The 21,669-nt window shown below is 45.4% G+C and overlaps 1 protein-coding gene across 2 annotated transcripts in view; it reads right to left on the bottom strand.

The window, feature by feature from the left end:
* Positions 1–21,669, bottom strand: part of ELF5 (E74 like ETS transcription factor 5) — a 233,881-nt gene that overhangs the window by 211,430 nt on the left and 782 nt on the right. The gene's annotated exons all lie outside the window — the stretch shown is intronic.

The following is a 21,669-nucleotide window of genomic DNA, read 5'->3' as shown; positions in this document are numbered from 1 at the left end:
AGCAACGGAAGCCACCAGCTCAAATTAAGCAATGTCCTAAGCGGCTGCTTTTCACTTTCTAGCCTTTTTGGCTCTCAGCTAGGGTGACCACATGTCCTGGATTTGAACGGATAGCTCCCTTTTTTTAAAAGACTGTCCTGGTGTCTTGACACATTCTGCTAAAACAAATGCATGTTCCCGTTTTTGACAGAGTCGACTGAACACCCACGTTATTCACAGGAGATTCATGTTTCAACCGGTCCTCTTATCACACCAGGGATCTTATTTAACTTATTTAAAGAGTGGATTCTGTGCTGCCTCACCTTACGCAAGCAGCACTGCAGGGTTTAATAAGGGGTGAATCAGGTCTGTAGAGACCATAAGCCAAGAATTGGCTCACAGTATCTTCCCTTGGTGCTCATCACAGCATGGAGGAGTGCATGGTTAATTCTGATCTCCCTCTCTCCCTCACTTTCTTTGTTCTTTCCCCCATCATTTTATCCTATTTTCCCACTTCCTTGTCTTCCTCCTAATATATTGTCTTGTAGCATTTATATAGTGCTTGATACCCCATTGTTATGTTATATTGTTATTTTGCTTTGTAACGCTCACGGATACTCACGAGTGTCCCGGCGCAAAGCCAAATAGGGTGGGAGTGTCTGTTTAAGCGAAGAGATGTGTTTTCAGGTTTTTCTTAAACACTGCTGGGTCCTGAATGTTGTGTAGGGCAAGGGGCGGTGCGTTCCAAGCAACAGTGGCCTTACTTGCCACTGAGCTGCCACCCAGCCTCTGGTATTTAAATCGAGGAACCTGAGCAAGACGAAAAGACGTAGAACGCAACTGTCTAGATGGAACATAGAAAGAGAACCGTTTTTGTAGATAGAGTGGGCCCAGGCCATGCAGAGCTCGGTGGGACAAAACCAGCGATTTAAACTTCACCCGTTCTGAAACAGGGAGCCAATGCAGAGAGAGTAGGTGATATCACACGCTCTTCCTGGCAGAGATGCCCAAAAGAAGTCTGGCTGCCGCATTTTGGACCACCTGAAGCTGTTTCAGCAAATAGCCCGGAATGCCAATGTAAAGCGCATTGGCATAATCTAACCGGGACACAATGAGTGCACAAGTGACCGTTTCTCTCGCTGCCTGGGGAAGGAGAGGGAAGAACTTCCTCAGAGTCTTGAGGAGACCAAAACAATTGCCGGCCAGCTTCTTGATATGGTATGAGAAAGAGAGTATCTCATCGAGCCACACCCCCAGATTTTTGGCAGGCTTCCCTACAGAGGTTAGCAAGGGAAACTCAGGGGGCCAAAGAGTTTACCGGAAGTTGGAAGGGAATTTTCCAAAGAAGAGGATCTCTGACTTCTCCTCATTGCACTTAAGTAGTGCAGCCGCTGACCATTTAAAAATGGATGAGAGACAATGATGAACCGAGGAGACTGACTCATCGTTGTTGTACCAAGTAAATAACAGCTGGGTGTCATCGGCATAGGCCATCACCTTGGCCCCCAGGGTCTTGGCCAAATAGACTAAAGGTGTCACATAAATGTTAAAGAGTAGGGGACTAAGGCAGGAACCTTGGGGCACTTCCGTGGTCACAGACTGTAGAGAGGAGAAGGACGTAGGGATCCAAATCTGCTGGACCCGATCTTCTAAGAAATATCTAAGCCAGTTCCAGGAAGTACCCAACACACCTATCCTGGTATGTCACGAAAGGAGAAGAGAATGCGAGACTGTGTCGAATGCCGCCGAGAGGTCAAGGAGCATCGAGGCACATTTTCAGATGGGTAGAACACTACACTGTAGGGGACTGCATGATTAGCAATGTTTTGTGTTTTTTTTTATCCTGAGTCGGAAGCGTTTTAGTGTTGACTGATTGACCAAAGAGGTTGTAAGAAATTGAGTTGTTAGTAGAGAGCGTTGGAAAGCCCACTCAAGTAATAAACACAATCCTTTTGGGGATGAGCCATAAAAAGTGACTAAATAAGCCTATGCTTAACCCCCTGGTAGCTTGGCACAAAGCAGTCAGGCTTAATTTAGTGGCATTCAAGCAGTAATAAAGTGAAAACACAAGACAAGAAAAATCTCAAACCAATTTTGAATAATAGAATTAATTTTGAATACATAAAATGACACCAAAACGACAGCAATCCAATCAGTAGTATTGCAGTTCTGAATGTTAACGTTTCCAATTAAAATAGAACCAAAAAGAGCCAATTGTGGTTATCTGGCCGTGCTGGGCAAGGTCACAAGTTCAGGCCAGCTGTGATGGAGCTTGGGTGGGATACAAGGACCAGGTTCATCCCAGTTTAGAGTTTTACATTCTCTGAGGTCAAGTTTACATGAGGAGCTGAAGCATAGTGGTCAACGAAAGGAAGAACAACTTGGGCAATGCGGAAGGTTACTGTCTGGCTCTAAGAGCTGGTTGACGCTGGTGCTTCGTGTTGGCGGTTGATGCAGACTGTCTCCGTTAGCGCTGGTTTACCGTGTGAACGTGAAGAGCAGGTCATCGCTGGAGATGAGCATTGGCGGGTGTTGAGGATGAAGAGTCCATGGTTGCAAAGAGCCTAAAAACCTCTGGATCGTCACCTGAAACTCAATACTGGTCATTTAGGGGCAGGAGGAATGCTCCCTTATGCCAGAAAATGGTCCAGGACCTGGATGTGTACCTCTTATGGATCAAGATTCACTCCAGCACAGGCCAGCAGCAGGTCTCAGGCAGGTGCAGTTGGTGCTGGCCTGCTGGACAGTCATAGGAGAGGCTTGTTGTGTCCCTGTAGTCCAAAGAGGAGGCCAGTCAACTGACCCTTGGAGTCACTTCTAGAGAGCCTGGATCCAAGGAAAGTATGTCCAGTCATGCTATTTCAGACTGCAGAATGCCCTTCTTCTAAATCTTCCACAGGTCCATGCATATTCTGATGACAGAAAGAGTAGAAGAAGCATTTCTCTATCTGTCCCCAAACTGAAGTTATCATTTAGTGATTGTAATAAACTTATCCAGTGTTAGCCCACGGGAGATGTAGCCTTTCCACAGTTAAAACAACTTTAGGAGTTTTCCACTGTCCGGAACTGTAAATCTTGACTATACGTGTTATACCTTTTAAATATCATGCAACCTGTCCTATGAGCCATTAGGGCCTCCCTTAGGAGTGATTTATAAGTATTAACAAAGGTAGGTTTAGGCCTAGCAAAAGGTTTGTTCTGTCAGGCCAAAGTGGCAGTTTAAAACTGCACTACAGGCTGCAGTGGGAGGCATGAGATATGTTTCACATTGGTACTTTAGTGGGTGGCACAATGCGTGCTACAGCCCACTAGTAGCATTTAATTTACAGGCCCTGGGTACATGTAGCACCATATTCTAGTGGCGTACAAAAAAATCTAAAGATAACAATGAGGTGTAGGACATTTTTATCATGTTTTGAAGGCAGAATCACCACTTATTATGAGGACTAAAGTGCACAGAGTCTTAAAGCCAACAAAAAGAGGTTCCTGGAACACACAGGGAGGAATCCATATGACCCCTACAGAACCAGGGCATATAATACTGCTGCAAAAGAGGGGATTCCATAGGGAAAAATCCACAAATTATTTGGCCAATAGCAATACCATCTTATTGGACATGCAGTGTAATTCAGTTGAGAATATTATTTCAGATAATACTGCACATAACCCTTCACATCCATCCATCAAAGCATTTCAATATTCTATAAAATAATGTGAATGCTGCATGTTTTGCAGTGCATTCTAGAAAATGTTTTAGATCAATCAAAAAAATCATCTAGCCATAGAAAGGCCAGATACACTTTATCCTTGTTGCTCAGTTACATGATGCAAAGGCGTCCACTTTTCTATTTCACTGTGCGGTCCAGCCTATTGGTTGTACGGCAACCAGTCCTGCAGGTATATGAGCATCCAAAAATGGTCATATAATATTTTTCCTTTATGTTCCTATGAGTATGTTGTTTTGCTTCTATGTTCAGATGGCCTATGAGTAAAGGCCTCCTCAGGCGGCACAACAAAAAGTAGAGTGACCAATCAGCTGCCCTCAGAGAGCGTGCTGGACATTACGAAGCCTAAAACTTCCATTTCTAGTCGTCGTAATGGGCATCGTGGATCTGGCAGAAAAGGCACCTGCTGAACGCGTTCTCTGGGGGTGGCTGATCTGTCAATCATCCTTATCTCCTCAGTATTGCCGCTGACATGCTGGGCTTGAAAGACATTGCGTTCTCACTGGATGGTTTACGGACTTATCGAGCATTGAATGCATTGGCACTAGATCTTGTTGTTATCAATATGAGGAGCTGTCCGCTCCAACTAGTCAAAAAGGTCTTTCTCAATGCAGCACCTAGAGGGCTGCACTAAAGGTGTCTCAAGCATTGCTAAAGAATAACAACAAAGTTCTAAAAAGCTACCAGTGAGATTTTGTAGGAGCATGCATCAAGTAGGATTGGTAACTAAAAAGAAAAAAACGGTCAAAAGTGTTTAGGTGGGGGAAGCCACACAGGAATGGAGAAGCAACCGGGGGTTGGGAGAGGGAGTGAAGCATTACAGTTTACTGGGGTGTGAACAGAATTAAAACAGTGGACTGGGGGCAGAAGCAACATGGGGGAGGAACGGGAAGCTACATGGGGTGCACAAGGATATGGGGAAAGCAAAGTGGGGAGGGAGGGGGAGCAAAAGGGCGAGAAAGAGCAACATCGAACTGGTGACGAGAACCATGCAGGCAAGCAAGCAGAGGAGATGCACGTGGGTGAGAGAGAGGAACACAGAAGTGTGGCAGAAGAGGCAGTAGTATTTGAAGGTAACAGTTGGAAAACAAATGCACTATTATGGAGTGCTTAAACAAAAATAAAAAAGTAGCACCTGAAAAGTGAGCAGTGGAAATACACATGTAATGTATCCTTGTTGCAGGAGAGGGATAACCACAAGTTCAGCAAGGAAAGCCCACCCACCCTAACAAATACAAATCAAGCAAATGTGAGGGACAATGAAGCCAACCAATGGTAAGCAATGGGTGGGCTCTAAGCCCACTGTGAGGTAACAATAAGTTAACAATATGTCTCACGAAAGACAGTGTATGCACTGTCTAGTAGACAATACCTAAGAAGGACAGAGAAATCAAGCTGTAGCCTTTACTAATAGGCTTCCAAGACCAGCAGCAACAGAGCACAGTTAGTCTAACCTAAGGAGTAGCCTGCTCCACCTTTTCAAAATGACCTCTAATCGGCAGAGGCACTAAACACATGTCCCCCAGTCCATCACCAGGAAATAAAAGGTCAGCTCTGATGGTGAGAAGGTCTGGTTATGTTTTATGGGCTCTTCCCTTTTTGTCGTCCACCACTCCCTGCATCGCTCTCTCTCTTTTCTTAATTCTGATCCTTGTTTACATGTTTACTTTCAGCCTTTCTTCTTTCTACTCTTCTTTATTTTCTTTCTTACAGTGGCTTCCTTCCACCATTGCTCCATACATTCCTTCCTTCATTTACTTACTGTCTTTCCCTTCGCCTCTTTTCTTTCCTTCCAAACTTTTCCTTAATTTCTTTCTTTCTTCCTATCTTCCTAAATGTCTTCCTTCACTCCTTACCCTTTCTTCCCTTCTCCATTCCTTTCCTTTAAGTCATGCCTCTCTTTCCTTTTTTCCTATTCCTCCCTTTCCTCTTTCTTTAATTGCTTCATTCTTTCAGTACTCTTCCTTTCCTTGTTTTTAGTTATAAACTGGTGGATGGATACGTGTGTGACCTCTACCCGGTCACAATAATGGACCACTCAGCGCCTGGTTTTAAAATGTAATATATCATCAGGCCAATCATTGGCGAAATAAAGACCCACTACACACAGATTCTGAATTTGAACTTATGTTACAAGTAGATGTCTTTGGTTTGTGAATTCACACCTCCATGTGGTGATTAAACACTGAAATGTCTTGGTGGCCTAGGATTCATAAAACAAGCCACAATTCTTGGAAATTCTTCCATGCCTTAATAAATACAATCACTTATATGGAAACTGAAACTTCAAGCTACCTTTCCAAACGGAAATCATAGGATGTGTTAAACATGCTACTACAATTGGGTCAGTATCTGGGCCTCAATGCTTTCTGCCTACTTGCTACTCCTCTCCCTCTCCCCTTCAGAGTTTGGGGTTTCAAAACTTTAACGAAATTTGTTACTTTTGCAACAACTTATGTCACAAAATGGAACCTAGCACACAATAATTCTCCATTTCCCATAGTGCATTAAAATGCTCTGCAAAAGATAAACTGAAACTGTGTTATGTTATGCTGTTATGTCATGCAGATTTGTAGAGCACACTATCACCCGAAAGGGTTTCCTGGCACTGCGCAGGTGTGAGTCTAGGCACACCAAGGGACTAATAGGACTACTTGGAAAGCCAGGTCTTCAGCTGCGGGTGGAATTCAAGATGTGAGGCAGAGGCTCTTCTGTGTAGCAGTAGGGTATTCTACTACCAGATCTAGTTTCCATATGTGTGGGATTTGTGATTCTGAACGAGCGGAGGTGTCTAAAAGGTTTGTGAAAGCAGATGCATTTGTTGAGGTATGCTGGGCCAGTGGAAATGCAGTACCTTGAAAGTGTGGGTGAGGCATTTGAATTGTGCTTGTTTGTGGATGGGAGCCAGTGGACCACCTTCATCTGTGGTGTAATGTGAGTAAGATACAGGAGGTTGAGAGTGATTCTGTCTGCCGAGTTCTGAATGGTCTGCAGTCTCTAGTGAGTTTTATAGTGATCCTGGCATAGAGTGTGTTCCTGTGGTCCAACTTGTTTGTGACCAGGGCATGTGTGATGGTCTTCCGGGTGCTGATTAGGAGCCATTTAAAAGTTTTCTTCAGCATCTTTAGGGTACGGAAGCATGAGGCGGTGACAGTGTTGACTTATGTCAAGTTTTCTGTTGATAATGCTCCCGAGGTTCTTAGAGTGGGTAGTGGGGTGGGTGTAGGTCCTAGCTCTGTTGCCCACCAGTTGAAGTTCTACAGTAATGTGCTCTTTCTGAAGATTAAGATTTCAATCTTGTCGGTGTTCAGCTTTAGACAAATGGTCTTAATCCAGTGGGCGATTCAGTCATGCAGACATTGAACTTGAATCGGGTACTGGGAGTCTTGTCCATGAGGGAGAGAATGAGTTGTGTCGTTGGCATAGGAAAGAATGTTGATATTGTGAGAGCAGATGATGCTGGCTAAAGGGATCATGTATATGTTGAAGATGGTCGGGCTCAGGGAGGATCCTTGCGGAACTCTGCGGATGAGGCCGTGGGTGTTTGAGATGTACAGTGCCAGGTTGACTGACTGGAAGGAGAAGATCCATTGGAGCGTTTGTTCTTTAAACTGTATTTATAAAGTGCAGCTGATCTCCCGCGAGAGTATCCAGGAGCTGAGAGCCAGCCTGTTAGGGTGGCATCAGTTAAAAGCCCAGGTCTTAAGTCCTCTTCTGATTTCCTGGAGGTAGGGTGAGGTCCGTTGATGGAGGGGGAGGCTGTTCCAGGACTTAGCAACAAGATAGAAGAAAAAGCGATCTGCACTGTTGCTCCATCAGATAAGGGGATGCGAGCAAGGGAAAGGGAGATGGACTGCAGGAGTCTAGAGGGTTGGTGGAAGCTAAGGCGGTGGTTGATGTATTCTGGTCCTTGGTTGAGGAGGGCTTTGTAAGTGTGGGTCAGAATCTTGAATTGGCATCTCTTGTGGACGGGGAGTCAGTTGAGTTTCTTCAGATAAGGGGTGATGTGGTATGTCTGGGAAGTGTGAGAATGAGTCTGGTTGCTGAGTTCTGAATGCTCTGCAGTCTCTTCAGGAAGTGTGCAGTAATTCCTGCGTACAGTGCATTGCTGTAGTACAATCGGCTGGTGATGAGGGCTTGAGTGATGAAGTGGTGGAGATTGGAAGCCTCTTGAAGATATTTCAGAGCATGCACAGAGTGAGTAAGCAGGCGGAGGAGACTGCGCCGATCTGGTTCTTCATGGTGAGTTTACTGTGAGTTTGCTGTCGAAGATGATGTCACGGTTCTTGGAGTGGTCTATGGGTGTGGGAGAGGGTCCAAGTTTAGCATGCCACCAGGAGTCGTTCCACAGGGAGGTGTTGTTCCCGAAGATCAGTACTTCTGTCTTGTCTGTGTTGATCTTGAGGCAGTTGCTTTGCATCCAGTCGGTGATGCCTGTCATGCACAAGGAGAAATTGGTCCACGTGATGGATGGGTTTTGGGATAGAGAGAGGATGAGCTGTCTGTTGTCTGTGTAGAAGAGGATGTTCAGTCCATGGTTTCTGTTAATGTTGGCCTGAGGGGTCATGGATTCATTAAACTGAGTAGGGCTGAGGAATGGACCTTGAGGGACGCTGTAGATTATGTTTTTTGGCACCGAGGTGAGCTGTGGAAAGAAGATTATCTGTATTCTACCAGTGATGAAGCCTATTGATCATGGTGTCGAAGGCTGCTGAGAGGTTGAAGAGGATCAAGGCAGTCATTTCTCTCTGGTGTAAGAGGGTTTTTACATTGTCGGTGGCTGTTGTTTTGGTGCTTTGGTTTGTGCAGAATCTAGATTGGGATGTGTGTAGAAGATCGTTGATCTCGAGTTTTTTTGTGAGTTGGCGGTTGATGGTATTTTCAAGGAATTTGGTGGGAAAGTGCAGCAGGGAGATGGGCTGGCAATTCTTGAGCTCATTGGAATCAGTGGATGGTTTCTTGAGCAGGGGTTTGACCGTAGCGTGTTTCCACTAAGGATGACTATGAGCTTGTTGCTGATGGTCCTGTTGGCGAGGTTGAACATGTGGTGGGGACAGGGGTCCGTGGGTGCTTCATAGTGGATAGAGTGCATGATTTCTGTGGTCTTCTGCTTTGTGAACTGGTCCTAATCGGTAATACAGTAGTCAAAGCTTGCGACTGTGGGAGTGAACAGTCTGAAGATGTTGTCGCCGCTGGGTTGGGGTTTGAAGTGTTTGTAGAGGGTGGAGATCATGTACTGGAAGAAGTCTGCCAATATGTCGCAGAGTTCTTGAAGGGGGTGATGATGTTTTCTGTTGCTAAGTGGTTGGAGTACTCCCTTGACAATGCTGTTTATTTATTTATGTAGTTTTATATAGCGTGAACTTGACCCGTAGGTATCGGGTATCAGGGCACTCTGCATAGCACCGGTTGCGTTACATGAGGACACATTCCTTTTTGATAGGCACGGGGAGATTAAGTGATTTGCCCAGAGTCACAGGATGTTCAGTGTCATTGCCCAGACTCAAACCTGGTTCCCCAGATTCGAGGTCGACCGCCCTAGCCGTTAGGCCAACTCCTTTACCCAGAGTAGAGTTGTAGAGTTCTTTCCTGTGGTTGGAGCAGTGCTGGCCATGTCATAGCACCTTTTTGTAATTGCCTTAGGGACAGGAGACAACCCGAAGGGAGGAAGGCATATTCAGGGGCAACACGGGCAAAGAAGGGTGTGGGAAAAAGCAATATGACATGGCCAACACTAACTGCATCACAGCAACAAAAAAAATGATTGCAAGAGGCAAAACAGAGGGACAGAAGACAAAACGGTGGGAGTGTGGGTCGGCAGGGAGAGAGGGTGAGTTGAGGGGCAACATGGACAACAGGAGGTGGAAAGGAGGGGCTGGGAGCAGGCACATAGAGCAGCAAATGAGTGTGTAAGTTAAGCCAACCACTGGTAAGCAATGGGTGGGCTTAAGGTCTGAAGACTTAGAATGTAAAATGTGCACACCACTAGCTGTGATGCCTGTGAAGGAGTCCTGATTCTAAATCCTTGACAACCAGGTTACAACCAGAGCCGTAAGAACAGCATCAATACTCTGTTCTAAATGATATAGAAGACCACGCACTGTCAGCACTTTGGGTTGCTGATCCAGCTGGATCAGTAGAAGGCTGTGGTGGGGTCACGTGAAGATGGTAGCATGGTTATTTTGATTTATTTCGTGATTTTGGTGCCCCTCATGGGTCTCGGTATGTAGCAAGAACAAATATAAGTATTTTTAGTACATCAAAGCAGATCGTGACCACACCTAGACCTATCACAGCTGCGTTTCTTCCTGAAGTCATACAGCACTGTAGAAGATGTAGTCCTTGCAGCTTTTCATTTGTGTTTTTTGATCTTCATTTAAGTGAAATATCTACCAGTTCTCAATGAGGGAATGTCCTTTCATTTAAACTGTGTGTTTGTTTCACTGATATCATATCCTAACATCATTACCTTTTAAGTTTTACCTTGTTAGCTGGTGTAGACTTTCAGTGGTGAACTCAGAGCACATATACAGCACAGTATTGCATGGTATTGCATAGTACATACTTATGAAAGGGCCAATATATTCTATGCATCTTTTGCAAAGCCTATGTGTACACGATTTTGCTTCATGAAGAAATAAAGCTTTAAATCCAAAATGTTGTCCTGCTAGCAAAGTAAATTAAATGAACACACAAGGGTGATTTCTGAATCACACTGTGTCTTTAGAACAGACTAAGCAAAAGACACACAAATGATGGACGGAATGCAGAACAAATCAAAACATTCACCCCCAGTCATGGCTGGCCAGGCTGATGAGGGGTGTTACCCCAAACCGGTCCCAGGGTGCTTGTTTCTGGTCCAGGGAAGACCTGGCCTGGCAGATAGGGCTGGACTGCTCCCCCTGGGAACAGGGTCAAGACTGATTTGCATATGGCTGGGTCTAAACTGGAATGACGTGGCGTGCAAGAAAACCAATGGATTTAACCCAGATCTGTGACTGGGGATGAATGTTTGATAAACTCAGCGTACCATACATCCTCTGTTCTTTTTGCAATTTAGGACAGACAAAGACATCCAAATTGTATGTACTTTCAAATCAAAATAAAGAAAACATAAATCACCAATTTAAATGTTGTGCCAGGAAAGCAAAAGCAAAAAAATACACACGGGATCTCAATTTTAATCTGTGTCTTATCTGCATTCTAATAAAAGGACTGCTCTATGCCCCCATTACTGCAACGTGCTAGGAACACAAATTAAACAGCATAACCATCACCTAATTGCAGTGGCCTTGACTGGAATATCATCTATGCATTGCAAAGCATCAAAACCTCATGAAAGCAAAGCCAATAGCTGAAGTGGGCTGGCCCAAAGCCCACTCAGGTTCTCTCTGTTAACTGTTTTACTCTATTGAAATACTGATGACAGGAGGCCCTCTACAAAACGTGAATGTATGTAGCCACAAATAACAAGCATTGGCAAAGCCATTAGCTTTCATCTATGTGAGATTTCTTTGGCTTTGTCACTGCTCCTTTAGGCATCATGGGTTAATGTCAAGAAAAAAAGCGCTATAACTAAGTTGATCAACTCAAAGTCAAGGAAATAAGCATTGGCATAGCCAATAGGTCTCGTTTGTGGGACATTATAAGTGTTTAGCCATGCAACAGTTGCATAACTAAATACTTATAAGGTCCCAAAAGCAAGACCTATTGGCTATGCCAAGCGGCCGCGAAAGTGAAAATGATCGCGATCAAACATCAATGTGGCCGTGCGGCCGCAAAAGTCAAAGTAATTGCGGTAAAGCGCGGCGTGCACGCCCGCACACATGCACTGTAGCTCTAGGCTGGCCTGGAAGCACTTTTTGGAGCCCTCTCAATCAGTCTCGCCAGACCAGCGCAAGCGCTGGCTCAGGCGAGACCTAAAAAGCACGTACACTGCATTGACTGCCTCTTGACTTTAATACGTTTGTTTTTTTGCCTTGAATGAGTCAATAGCTCTTGCATGGGCGAAACCTATTGGAATTGCCAATGTGTAATTGTAAGTGTATGCAACTGTTCCTTCTGACAGTTAAAGCTGTGTTTTTGCTATCACAGAATACTTGCAGAGTTCAAACTATATAAAGAGAATATTTCTTGCAATGAAAGGTAAAAGCCCCATTTTCAGACAGCTCAGCTGGAAAATGAGGTTTATTTCTTGCTGGAGTTCACATGAATCAGAGCCAAGCGGATGCTATTGTCTGAAGGATGTTTTCACAGAACTCAGAGACTGAGGGATGGTGGGGGCATTGCTAAGTCACTAGAGCGATAAGAGGCACAGATTTCATTCAGCTGATTAATACTAGTAACATCTATTGGTAAAGAATGGTCTATAGCAACGTTTTCTGAGCCCCACTAGGAAACAAGTAACACAGTAGAGCACTAAAATCGGTTCAGCCAATCAGGAGACCGTGAATGCACGATATAACTACTGTTGTTTACCTGTATGGCAAGTTCAGTGAAAGTATGGAGTAGAGACATGAAGCAGGCCGCTGCAGTGGGAGAAGGCTGTGTGTGTGCGTGTGTGTGTGGGTGTGTGCGTGTATGCGCACGCCTGAAGCAGGGGTGTAACAAACACCCCCGCAGTGCGGGGGCGCCCCAGTCTTCAGTAGGTGAAGGGGGGGCCCCCTCAGCTCTTCGGTAGAGAGCTGTGTCTCACTCTCTGAAGCAGCTGCGTGTGCAGTCTGCTCTGAGCTCCTGTGCTGAATCAGGACTGAAGTGAAACCAAGTAACAAGTTACATTGTTTCCTTAGAGGGATCTCTGCAAGTAGGCTGTTATCCCAGTGATCAGGGACATCTTAAGGAATTTGGGGGCCCAGGGCCAAACGGATTTTGGGGGCCCCTGTTCAGAACAGTTTTGAATTTCTGATCCTGTTTCAGCTCTATTATGCCATCTTTGGCCAGGTCACTGAAAATGCACAGACTCACTCATCCAAATTCTAAATGTGTTTATTTCTAAAATTCAGGGACAATGATGTGTATTTTCAATATTGTAACACAGCAGCAGCTCACTAATATTACTGCAAATAATCTCTTGAGACCCCTCCCATTTCTCATACATAGGGTCTGGTTTTGATCTAAAAGAAAAATATTTATGGATATTTGATGAAACCTAAACCCTGCACACCTTGAGCCCACCCACCCCCTGGTGCCAGCGCAGGCTGGCAGGCCTCGGACCCTACACATCAGAGCCCTCCCCTGGTGCAAGCACAACCTGGCAGGCCTTGGACCCTGCCCACACCGAATCCAGGAGGCCCACCGGTAGGACCCAGCCCCAAGCCATGGCAGGGCCATCGCTGCTGCTGCCCAGGCCCTGCTTGGCCCCAGCTTGCTCCTCCTCCTGAGGACCCCCTCTGCCGTCCTGCAGCACCCCCAGGTAACCCCTGCTGCTTTGCAAGTGTGGGTGTAGCGCTTCGCACCAGCTGAGCTGCTTCAGAGCCCTGGAGGGCAAGGGGGAGTTGGCAGTAGATGAGAGGATAAGCGGATGGCAGAAGAGAGAAAAGTTTGAGTGTAAAGTAGACACGCCCCCTTCCCTCTCCAATACCTAGCAAGCCCTCCCGACCCTGGCTTTTCGGTACTCTCTGCAAAACCAGAGGCACAACTAATTCAAATCATGCACACACATGCCCCAGCCTTGCACAAACCTGCATGCACACATGTGATCCCACCCATGAACCCCTACCTTCATATACGCAATTGTCCAACCCATGAAACCCTACCTGCATGTACCCATGTGTCCCAGCCGTGCACCTACTTGCATACATCCATGTGTCCCACCCGTGCACCTACCTGCATGCACCCGTGTGTAGCATCCGTGCACCTACCTGCATGTACCCACGTGTCCCACCCATGAGCCCCTACCTATGACTGCACCCCCCGGCCACCACCTGTGATTTAAATGTATGGTGTGTCCCCTGCCTACAGGGAGCAGGAGACACACTGTGCGCCCCAGGCGTAGCTCCACCCTCACTTCCGGGCGAGAAAGGTGCTACCCACACACCCTATGCAGGTCCTTATCAGTAACTAGGAAGTGGCTTTGAGGAAAAATGGAAGACGGCCAATCAACAAAAGCCGCCCAGGCACCAGCTGCAGGGGCACCCAGCCGCTCACCCCTCCTCATCATCCACATGGTTTAATAATCCTATGAGCTTCCTGTTACTGGGTTGAAAAAGTTGTTCAAAAGACAGCCATCCAATCGTTGGCCTCTCTGTAGAGAGCACAGAGCAATTGGTCACTATTTCAGTTGCTTTTTTGTGTAATGTTTGCGCTGGAAATACACAGCTGTCTAAAGGCTGATAACGCAAAATAAAATACAGTGTTTATAGGTAAGTGGGTACGTTGTGTGTTTGAGCGATTAAAACACTCTGAAGATCCCTACAGCTTCCACAGGTCCCACAAATTCAGAATTTAAAAAAATCAATAGTAATTAGTTTACTTTTTTAAGTCACACCCTTAATTACATAGTCCACCCCAGTTTCAGAAACCCCGCTTTTTTGCATCCCACGTAAAGCCCTTATCGGTGGCGTCAAGAAGGTTCCGCATGGAACTGGCTGCATTATTCTGTATTAGGCCGGTCCCTACACATTCTTCTGCTGTATCTCGATTCTTGTACGTGAAGTCTTTTATAGCGCTTCACAACCCACTTAATCGGCACTAGTTAGGGTGACCAACTGGCATGGGTGTAAATTCAGGACAGGAAGTCAAAATTCAGGACAAAAGGTACGTTTTACAGACACATCAGAGGAGGTTGCGCAAAAGTATGTCAGTAAGTAAATAGCCACCACTTAAATACAAGTGAAAATAAGTTTATATTAGGTTGAGCCAATTGTGCACTTTATGGATTTTCACTATGCGCAGCTTTGAGCAAATGTGCAGGTCTTTTTGTGGTAACAAAACCGCCCCCACCCCACCTTTCAAGCCTCCCAGGGAAATGCATAATGCCTGGACCGGCCAGTCCGGCCTTGCTACCACCCTCCAGTGGTCCCCCTAATCTCCACAAAGACCCTCTCTCATGTATATTTTTAATTTATTTTATAGTGCTACTCATCCCAAGTAAGTAGGACAGGGTGTTGGGTGCGTTACATCACACACATATTATATAGAGACAAAGACAGTAAAAGTCAATGTATAGGAAATATTACTTAAGATAATGGGGGTTACAAGGTGTAATCTTTCTTTCATCGATCATTCAATCTTTCACCATTCATTCTGTCCTTCCATCTGTGCGCCCATCCATATCAATATTCAACTATTTGCAAACCTATCCTCCATCCATCCATCCATCATTCCACTCATCTATCCCTCCATCCACCCTTTCACTCATCCATCCCGCCATTCATCCTTTCACCCTATCCATTTGTACACTCATCCATCCACTCTTCCACTCGTCCATCCATTCACTCATCCATCTAGCCATTTAACTTTTCACCCATCCAGCCATACTTTCACTTACTCATTCATCCACCCAGTCACTCATCCTTCCACCCATTCACCCTTTGTCATCCATCTATCCTCCCTTTCTCTCTCATCCCCTTTCACTTAGTCATCCATCCTTCCATCCACCCATCCATCTACTCATCCACTCATGAATCCATCCATTGACCCTATGACTCATCCATCCTTTCACTCATCCATCCATCCATCCTTTCTTTCATCCATCCACCCTTTCACTCCGTCACTCATCAATCCATCCTTTCTCTCATCCATCCACCCTTTTACTCCTTTTTGTTTATATCTTTTAATTAACATTTTGTTTTAGCATTTTGCAGTGTTAGGGAAAAAATCAGAACAGCGTACAGGGTGTATGTGGCAGCATTAGCCAATAGAACAGATACAAATACGCCATTAGTCAATGTATGACTTTCGAGTTACATGGTAGTCCATTGCAAGAGTCCAAGGATCCCGCCCCCTGGTAAAAGGGGGGTATCTAGTCCCAAAGACCGCATCGCCAGAGTATGTAAACACAGCTAGAACATGGTGTGTTATGCGTCATCCGTGGACATAGGGTAGAACATAATGAGGACGACATAAGATAATGAGGGGAGGGAGGAGTCGCCTGGGACCTGTTTCTGTGCCTAGTAGAGCCTGAGGAAGGGGAGTGGGAGGGGGGAGAAGAGGACTAGAGTTTGCCAGATCCAGTGACAAGGACAGGATTCATCCACCCTTTTACTCCTTCACTCATCTATCCACCCTTTTGTCCATTTACCCTCCCTTGCACTCACTCATCCAGCCTTACATTCACCCTTTCACTCATCCATTCATCCTTTCACTTATCAATTCATTAATCCTCCCATCAGTTCACTGATCCATCCACCCATTCACTCGCCTATCATCCACCCTTTCACTCATCCATCCATTCACTCATCCATCCATTTACCCGTCCATCTACCCTTCCACCCAGACATCCATGTATTTACCTTCTCTCATCCATCCGTCCACTCACTTATCCGTCCATCCTTTCTTTCATTATCCATTCATTCACCCTTTCATCCATCCATTCACCCTTTCACTAATCCATCCAGCCATCCACCCATCCCTTCACTTACTCACTTTTTGATATTAATTATGAGCTGAGCCTTTGTCTGCAGAGTTGCAGACAGAAGAGGCCCATCAAATGCTTCACCCCTGCTGCAGTTCCTAAAGCAAGGGGTGGGACGGGGAGGGCTCACTATACCCCTGTACATAGGCAATCCAAAAAAGTAGAAGTCATGAGTCATGCATGAAGCACAGTGCCACTGTGACATGGTGTTGTTTTCAGGGATTTAAGTGGAATGAAAAACTGGGGGGTCTCTCCAAAGGGGGTGTTCAATGTAACTAAGGGCATGGCTTAAAACAACTAAGCTAAAAATCTGTGCTTAGCATAATGTGCTGCCCAACTGGTAATTTGTTGCTTCTTTTATTGCATCCAGATATATAACATAACAAGTAGAATTACACCTACAAGCCAGAACTATTGGCTTTGTCAATGGTTGTCAGTTGCATAAAATAAAAAAACTGCAACAATGGCTTTGTTGAATATAACACTGAAAATGGGTCCGTTTTAAAAAAAAAATAATAATAACTTTTTTCACCTTTTTGTGAACCTGATTCTCGTGTAGCTGCATTGGGGTTTTTGTGTATTTCTTCCATCTGACTGAATGCCCTGCCCTAGACCGAGGCTAAGGACGCTCACCACATGCATTAAGAGTACAGACTGTCCCATTGTCATTCTGTATGTGGCAATCAGCCCCATACAGAATGACAATGGGTGGATGGGGCTTGCCTTGCGCTCAGTGTGCTTAGAGGATGAGTGCGTGGCGGCCCCATCAGGGAGGTGAGGCTACTGGCAGGGGAACAGTGATGTTCCCCAATGCCCAAAACTATGGACAAAAGGCGTCCGTAAAAGGGATCGTCACGCACAACGGACCTGAGATCCAAATTACGGACGGTCCGTAAAATTTACGGATGGTGGTTGGTCACCCTAGCTCTAGTTGAGTCAAGCGGATCACGTTTCTCTGAAAGAAGTATATGCATTCTGTTTTTTTACAGAGCACAAAACGCAAAGCCAACCTGTTAAATGTAAATAGATTTAGTCGATTCTTTTGTAAAACGCAAGCACACAGCTGGTCTGCTTTTAGTTATTTAGGCTCCGGTCTGCTTTTAGTTATTTAGGCTCTCTCAATACAAAGAAGGGTTGTTCGATATATTTCTTTACTATGTCTGATATATTGTGCTGTTTTGATTAAATTCCTAATTAATTTTGTAACTGCACTAGATTGTACCGACTCTGTTTAGGGAAATTGATAACATCTCCATAAATGCAGCATGCTATTGGCTCGAAGGTCAGGACTGTCTGGAGTTTGTTAAATCTGGTATAGCTGACTTGGTGGGGTGTCACATAATTTATTTTTAAAAAGTTTTTATAATTACAAAGTTTGGCTCTGTTCTCAATATCTATCAGATATACAATCTCCTCTTCATCAGACCCTTAGGCTGGTATTAATGTATAGTAAGTTTACCAGATAGGGCATGTCACCTGGGGCACTCTATTTAGGGCCATCTATCCCTTTTACAAAGAATTGTAATTTGGAATCCATCTATCTGGCCAGAATAGAGAAATAAGGCTTTACATTTTAAGGATCGTATATTGTATTAATCTTTTCAATCAAGACAACCCAGGAAAGTTTTTCCGAGCGTACATTGCCAGGATGAATATATTTATTTTAAAAAACAGAAAGCGGCTGACACAAGAACGAGAAGTTTCTGAAAGTAAACAGTTATCGGCATCCTGTTTGCCTTCTGCTCTTCATTTTGATCTACCTGCCATGGGTCGCAAGGGGAGTGCCATGGGTTGCAAGGGGAGTGCCATGGGTCGCAAGGGGAGTGCCATTGGTAGCAAGATGTCGCAGGTGCGATCCCTGGCGACTTCTAAATGATAGTCCATGGCTGCATCCTTCCTCTTGGCACTTCTCATTGGCTCCTGCCTCTGCTGCAGTGCCTCACTAGGAGCCCCTGCCTCGCAGCTAGCACTGACTACTAGAGAAGAGCAAAAGCCATCAACCTCTGGAGGGCCTAGGATGACTAGGTGTCCTGGATTCACCAGGACAGTCCAGGTTTTTCACCAACTGTCCCATTAGATTTTGACAATTTTAGCACATGTCCTGGTTTTCAGAGAGGGTCAACTAAAGACGTAGGAAGGCACGTTTTCATGTGTTTCATGGGCAGTATGGTGGGTCGCTGGCTTCAGAGTTCTTGACTGACACGGAGAATGGGGGCCCCATCCATGTACTTTACAGGGGGGCCCCTCAAATTTCGTTACACCACTGGCCTGGTTCGGAAGTTCGGCTGAGACAAAAGCAACCGTTAATGCCTTCAACAGAGATCGTTAATATGTAAGTAATAGCAAGGAAACACGTTCCTTACTAGGGGCCTCATGTAGGTAGCGTACCAGTTACCACTTCTTAAATACCGAGCCGTACCGACTCGGTATTTAAGAAGTGGTAACTCGTATGTAGGTAATGAGTCGGTAATTTTTACCGATTCGTTACTAGTCGGTGATTACCGAATCGGTATTTACCGATTCGGTAATGAGGCATACCTTCCCATTGATGGGAAGGTATGCCTCATTACCGAATCGGTAAATACCGATTCGGTAATGGGGGGAACACATACAAGGGTGGCAGGGTGTCACATTGACACCCTGTTGCACCCCTGTTTCGGCCATGTGTGCACATGTGGCACACATACATGCCCTAAGGGCATGTATGTATGCCACATTGCACACTGCTACGCGGGTAAAAATGCATGAATACATACATTAATTATTTACCACCAACTAAAAGTTGGTGGTAAATACCGACTCTAAAACACACCCACACACTCCCCCTACATCTCGATTTTGCTTTCGGAATTTACCGAATCGGTAAAATTACCGATTCGGAAAAGTTACCGATTCGGTAACATTACCGATTCGGTATTATTACCGATTCGGTAATTTTACCGATTCGGTAAATTCCGAAAGCAAAAATTGTCCCCCTACATACCATTAGCCAAAATACCGGTCGGTAACGGTAAAATTACCGAAAATCGGCCGTTACCGACCGGTATTTGGCTACCTACATGAGGCCCTAGGTGAGTAGCGGGCCATGCAATAGCGTTATACAGCTGCTGTCAAGGGGTGGTATAGTTTTATTTTAGATTCACTGGAATATGTTTTAGCAAAATGTTCTCATTCATTGCCAAAATATTTTGTGCCAGCTCAAACATATGTTGTGAGCTTTCACGCAAGCCTTGTCTAGAGCTCCACGTGGCTAATGGTGGCGAGGGATGTGGGACATCAGCCACATACCTGGCATGGTGTTTGGAATCCCCAGCATCTGCAGGGCAGAGTTAAAGGTCCAGGCGGAAGTAGAGGATGAAACCACGGCCAACGGAGACAGATTTAGTAGCAACAGAAGAGCATCATTTCGTTACATGATCACCAAAAACAAACATTATGAGAGTGGACAGGATGTGGTGCAGTGGCAAGAGCTGCTAACTTGAGAGCTGGGGTTCCCGGTTCAAGTCTTGGCAGCGCAACATCCTGTGATTCTGGGCAAATCACTTAATCTCTTTCAAGTTGCCCTGCTTAAATCTGCTGCAAGAGCAGAAAGAGGCAAAACTTTATGAAAAAATAATTCTACCAAAGCGGACGTTAACAGTATTTCAGTTCCGGGAAACTAATAAGAAAAGCAGACACGGAACAAGCATTTATAAATTCAGGAAAATATGCTACTGCCAATCAAAATGGGAGAAAAGTAAGTAGATTTCACAAGCGCTGTGCAGGCAAAACCTAAAAACGAATCAGTTCCTCTTCACGGTTAATTGTATTTCTACAAAATCTTGATAGGTTCAATGTTAATCAGCAAATAGGGTGAAAAACAAATTTCTATTGTAATGACGACACAATAGCCCCCTCCCAGTTGTTTATCCACTGACTCAAGGTGAAGCATGATGAAACATGACCTAGTTACAGGAGTCTACTGTATCAGGTAGGGTTTCTTGAATACTTGGGGTTCTATTTCCGAGCTGGTTTGTGTCGCTCTTGCACCACACAATGCAGTGCAAGAGCCACATCAACCTTAAGTCAGATTATGAAGCCACGCAAGGCCCCTTTGCTGCACCCTGCGTGGCCGCATGAATCTGGAGTAAGGCAACGCAGCACAAATTCCATGGGCGTGGCTTGGGTGGTCCCACGCAACTCCCATGGTTTTTTTGATGCATTCACAGATTTACCAGACTGGTAAATCGCCAGAAAGATATGCCTTCCAAGGCGAGGCGCAACGAGGAGAAATATCTTTATTTCTCATTGTTACTTTCTCTTTCACATAGAAAGCAGTTGCGGCTCCTCTGCTATGGCGGAGGAGTGTCGCCCCAATGCTCTTAATCATAAAATTTATAATAACTGTGAGTTATTCCCATTTTATGCTTGTGCTACTATGCGGGTGGGCAGGTGGGGCTGCTCTGCTCTTGGAGCAGGTGGAAGAGTGGTTTGCCGCCTCCTAAGTGCACATGACAGTTTGGCCGGCCCTCTCGGGCCGCATAAACCAGTCATGCGCACTTTCCCTGCTCTCCATGCATGCTGTATTATAGCCTGCATGGAGAATCTACCCAGGCTCCCATTCCCTGGCAGACCAATTCAAATTCTGCATTGCAGTGTTGTGATTGGTCAGTGGGGCCTGGCTGTGCTTCCTGTTCCTTGACTTCAATGGGAAGAGCAGGAGCAGAGATGGCAGACCCGGCGGCAAGGTAAGTTTTTTGTTTTATATTGCGCACCCCCCCACGTGATTTCCACATTATCGACCCCCCCCCCCCCCCCTTTGTGCTCACTCCACCACCGCCAACCGTGAGCCATGCCAGCCACCACTGCTAGAAAGAGGAAAATGCTTCTCAGGATTGTTTTTGTGCAGGAATGATTGTTTATGTGCCAGAAGTGGTACCTTCATGCACATAAACAATCATAGGCAATTTTCTGTTTCTATGTGTGCGGCACAAGGCAGCACACATGGAAACAGCATAAACAAGGAGAAATAAAGCATTTCTCCTCATTTTGCCTGTTTGAGACCAGGTTTCCCTGGTCTTAATTTTGGCGCTGTCCTTGTAAATAGGTGGCAGCGTCAAAATCAATGAGTGCTGCGGTGGAACGCCCACAGCAACACCCATTTTCCTCCCCTTCCACGCTAAATACAGCGTGAAAGTGAGGCGTTAAAAGGCGAGACCCCTATCACCATCACAAAATCGCTGAAAATGACGTTATGGTGGCGATAGTGGCTTGTAAATATGCCCCTTCATTTTTTGGGAAGAAATTTGTCGAAAAGCACATTTTAGAGCATTCAGGAAGTTTGGGCATGGAGAGAAGTAAGGCTACAATTCTTTGTGGGCACAGACTCATTGTAAGGATGAACTTTGCATT

Source organism: Triturus cristatus, chromosome 3_1 (assembly GCF_964204655.1).
Source record: "Triturus cristatus chromosome 3_1, aTriCri1.1, whole genome shotgun sequence".
NCBI classification, from domain to species: domain Eukaryota; kingdom Metazoa; phylum Chordata; class Amphibia; order Caudata; family Salamandridae; genus Triturus; species Triturus cristatus.
The sequence above is the reverse complement of the archived record's forward strand: the minus strand, read 5'-3'. Positions and strand labels throughout refer to the sequence as shown.